Below are 4,742 nucleotides of genomic sequence, written 5' to 3'. Positions count from 1 at the left end.
GGGGTTGGAGGCAGCAGAGTGTCATTGCCACGGGGGAGAAACAAATGCGAGCGGATCTGAAATGACCTTGTTTGACTCAGCAGATTTCCTAGTAGACCTAGCCAAGATTCCTGAAAGTCCCTGCTGCTGGCCACAGCCAGCCCTGGAAATCCAAGCCTAACTTACCCTGAAGGGACCTCTGAGGGGGTGGAGATACTTGAGGCCTCTTATTCTGTTTACAGTCAAGATACTTTTGAGTAAATTAAAACAAGACTCCCGGGGCCCCTGATTCTAGTCAAGTATGCGTGTGGATTAGGGAGTTGATGAGTGTCATCTCCCCTCTCAACTGAGCTAATCAGCATTGGCGTCTCCTGGCCTGGAGGTGTAGTGAGTGCCCAGCCAGGCAAGGTGAGAAGACCTCTCCTCTAAAAAAATTTGGAAAACAAACCTAGGCGAGGGGAAAAGCTTGTAGAGAAGTAGCATTCAGGGAATTCCTCTGGGTTTTATTACTCTTAATGGTAAAAATGCCCCCCCCCCCCCCATGTCTTATATTTACTAAGATATTGTCTAAAGGGGGATTAAAAGTTTTTTTTGGGAAAATGACTGGCTGATTTTTTTTTTTTATTGTTCTTTTAGGTTGGTGAGACGGAGACCAGACTGGAATGTTTGCTAAATAATAACAAAAACTCAGATTTCTGTGCTCCTCTGACCTCCTTTGACTGGAATGAAGTAGATCCTTATCTTTTAGGTAAGGGAGTGAGGGGGTGTGGGTTAAAGTTTGAAGAAGCAAAGATATATTTTCTCAGATTTAACCAGGGGCTTGAGGTACAGGCATCATCCTAGAATGGGACCAAGCGAGAAAGAGACTAGACAGGGAATGTGGTTCATTCCTCATATGGAATCAAGCTTCTCATAGGTGTATGGTTTGTCTCCAGTCAGAGTCTAAGATCCTAGGTTAAGGATTGAACACTTGACTCTTTGGGGCTCTCCTGGTACCCTCCCTATGCTAGGGAGTGTTTATGGCACGTGGTCTCCTGTGCTGAACTGGTGAGTAGGCACAAGGAGAGCAGCTTGCCTGGGAACCTCACTCCTGTCAGCTACTGACGTGCACTGATTGTTTCCAGGTACCTCCAGCATTGATACAACTTGTACCATCTGGGGGCTGGAGACAGGGCAGGTGTTGGGGCGAGTGAATCTTGTGTCTGGCCATGTGAAGACCCAACTGATTGCCCATGATAAAGAGGTAATGATGCTGTCCCTCTTCTGCTTTCTGTGCCTTCAGTGTGGTCAGATTGTCTTGTCTGCTCACTGTTTTGCAAATGATGTGGAAAATCATAATGCTAACATTGTGTCTGAATTGAAAATAGTAATGTGTTATGAGTGGAAAACACTATTGTAAAGGAATGTGTTTTTTGACTGATACAAACAACTTGTCCTATAGTAATTTTTCTTTTCATGCCAAAGATTGCTGTTTTTTAACAATGAACTCTCTTGTAGACAAACTCGGACCTGATGTGATTAAAAATGAATCTTAGAGTAACATTTATCTTGAAATATATTTGCTTTTGAGAGGGAGAGGCAGGAAGAGAGAAATTTCCTGGCTGTGAAACCTAGTTAATCAATTTTTCTCTAAACTTGTTTTATGAAATTCTAGTATGTTCACTTAATACTTAAAACTTGGAATTGAATATGGTTTATCTTGATGGTGATGTTTCTCCTGTGTTTATTGCAAAACTCACAGGGAACTCTTTGTGGCCACGTTTTAATCAAAGCATTCTCATGAGTGATTTTGGAAAGTGGTCCTAAATCTTGTCTTCCCAGAGCTGCTGCATGCACCTAAGTTCTCTGATTTCCTGTGGCAGTGTTCCTTTTCTCTTCTACCTTTCCCCTGCATAGCAAGGGAATATTAATACCTGTACAGATAAAAAGGATGCCTTGACTTTAGGTCAGAAACTTGAGGTTATCCACAGAATAGGAGGTTGGTGACCAGGTTATCATTCTTAGTAAGGGGTTGTTGTTTGGCTTTCTGTGCTCCTAAAGGTAAGATCTGTTACAAGATTGGTGGCCTGGCCTACTGCTGAGCCAAGGGACAAAGGAAGAATTTGTCCTGCAGAGAGGACCAGTAAGGAACTTCTGAAAACCCAGTTGACATCAAGTGGAACAGGTTGCTACGTTTTAGTTATGTGACAATGTAGTCTGCTGTTTTCTGTCAGGGTCCAGTTCAGAAAACCAGAACTACTCTAAGTATGTAAACGGAGGGGACTTAATCCAGGGGATTGCTTACACAGACATGGCAATCTAGAGAATAGGAGCAGTGAGGCAATCTAGAGCAGCGGTCCCCAACCTTTCGGATCTCACGGACCACTGGTTGGCGACCGCTGATCTAGAGAATAGAAGCAGCAGGAAGTGGCACTGCCCACAGGCCAGAAGGGCCAAGGGAAGAGGCAGGGTTACTGGAATCCAGGGGCTGAGTGTACCTGGCAAAAGCTAGAACCATGGAGGGGACACAGTCATTGCCAGAGATGCTTCAGGGGACAGAGAGAGGGGAAGAGAAATTCCTTAGCCTCCCCCTACCAGAGGGGAAGGCCAGGACCAGCAAACAGGCCCTGGCCTTGAAGAAATGAACATGACGATAGTTGCTCTGAGAGAAACAGTGATACCTCCTAGCACCTATGGCTTTTCTCAGCCCACCTCTCACTATCAAAGTAAAGACTTGTTTGGGGGCTCCTGTTGCTGCCTGGCAGGTTGGTGTAGAGGAGGGTTGTCATCTCCCCGTGGTTTATAATGAAATTACTGGTGGAGCCCCATGAAGAAGCAGGCAGTTAAAGCTGAGAGAGCTTTACACACTCGGTCACATTGCCCACGGCACCTTGTTGCTTAGTGATGCTGCTGTGGCGTCCCTGTTCTTGGCAGTTACTGAGAGCCGGCCCCTGGGGTGCTCACATTGATAAACATGCCCCTGTCCTCAGGCAGGACAAAGCCTGGAGTTGCAGGGCCTCCTTGTGGTGACTGCCCAGTTCCTTTTGAATCATTCCTACTGTAGAAAGAGAAGTGTAATTTCTTCATAGTCAGATAAAAAGGAATTTGTGAGGTTGAATAGAACTAGATGCTCGTTTCACAGTGTCCCTTGGCAGGCAGAACCTCAAGAAGGTGGTGTCATGGTACTTAGTGAGAGTCAATCATGTCTCTACAGAAGTCAGCTGTTGTTAATCTTGACCCCAGAGATGGGTTTTGTTTTTCCTTTCATTTGTTTTTCTTTTTCAGTGTGTCTCTCTTCTCTCTGCTTGTCTGGCTCTGGTTTGTCTCTCTGTCCTTTTTTATTTTTCTCTGAAGTTCTCTGTTGCTCTCTACCTCTGTTTTCTCATAGACAGTAGTGGTGTGCAGTGTTCGCAGCAAGTAGTAAATGCAGAAAACAGTGATTCAAAACCTAAACCATTTATGAATGCAGGCCAGCTAGGAGAAGAAACAACTTGTCCTAGGACAAGAGAGTGCGAACTCTCTTTGCAAATATAGGAATGCCTCCCATGGTATAAAACTGCTGTTACTTCTTTCTTGGGATTGAGTCTCAGGTCCAGGTTTCACAGCAGAACCAGCTTGGCTAAGCGGCCACAGGAGGGTTACTTCCACCTCTCTAAACTATGATCTTGGCCTTAGTGTGGTCATGGATCTGCCTCTGACCCCACACAAATGGAAGCCATCAAGGTTCAGGAAATCAATGTCTCAATCTTGTCTCGTGATAGAAGACCACCACTGTCTCTGGCTTGAGCTGAGCCTGTCTAAGCATACAGAATACTTGCTCAGAATCACGTGTGCTCTGTTGGTCAGCAGTTTATCATAGGGGTTGGAGGAAGAAGACTTGGAAAGCAGGGCTGTGGGAAGAAGCCAGCCAATTTCTATAACAGAATGATCTTCACTCTTTGGAAAGTCACTGATGTTAGAACTCTCAGGTTCCAGACTTTGCAGACATTGTTTGTTTGTTTTTCTCTCCTCCTGTGTTACAAACGGGTTTAGATGATCTAGGCATAGCAGATTTCCTGCTATGGAAAAGGAGGTAATGGATCGGAATCTGGCTGAAGTGTCTTATTCACCAACAGGTCTATGATATCGCATTTAGCCGGGCTGGCGGTGGTAGGGACATGTTTGCCTCTGTGGGTGCTGATGGCTCGGTGCGGATGTTTGACCTCCGCCATCTAGAACACAGCACCATCATTTATGAAGACCCACAGCATCACCCACTGCTTCGCCTCTGCTGGAACAAGCAGGACCCTAACTACCTGGCCACTATGGCCATGGATGGAATGGAGGTGAGCACCCTGTTTCAGGCTAGCATGGGCCTTGCAGCCTAACTCTGGCACTAAGTATATCTAGAACAGTGGTTCTCAACTGGTGGCAGATTTCTCCCAGTGGATTTTTGAAAATGTCTGAAGACAGTTTTGATTAACCCAACTTGGGGAGGGTGGGGGAGAGGTGGGTGCTACTGGCATTTAGTGGGTAGAGGCCAGGGATGCTGCTAAATCTCCTATAATGCACAGGACAGAGTTATCTGACCCAGAATGTCAGGAGTGCTGAGATTGAGAAAACCTTGATCCAGATTAGCACAAATGTGTAAAAAACTCCAATACTGGAAGAGTTGGGGTTGGGTCCAGAAAAGGCCCTATTTTAAAAAATAAAACCAATCTTACGCGCTTTTTAGGAGGGAGAAAGAGAGCGGTTTTCCCCCCTGTTTTCTGGGCACATTTTCTCCCATTTAGAAAAAAGACATG

General features: G+C 45.5%; 1 long non-coding RNA gene across 1 annotated transcript; it reads left to right on the top strand.

The window, feature by feature from the left end:
* Positions 1-585: 585 nt before the first annotated feature.
* LOC102424201 lies at positions 586-4,374 on the top strand. Its single transcript, XR_002827806.1, has 3 exons — positions 586-727; positions 1,104-1,222; positions 4,074-4,374. It is a non-coding gene; the product is annotated as an uncharacterized LOC102424201 (long non-coding RNA).
* The last annotated feature ends 368 nt before the right edge of the window (positions 4,375-4,742 follow it).

Source organism: Myotis lucifugus, unplaced genomic scaffold, assembly GCF_000147115.1.
Source record: "Myotis lucifugus unplaced genomic scaffold, Myoluc2.0 scaffold_4898, whole genome shotgun sequence".
In the NCBI taxonomy this organism is placed as follows: Eukaryota; Metazoa; Chordata; class Mammalia; order Chiroptera; family Vespertilionidae; genus Myotis; species Myotis lucifugus.
Note: the sequence above shows the minus strand (reverse complement) of the source record. Positions and strands in the feature narration are given on the sequence as shown.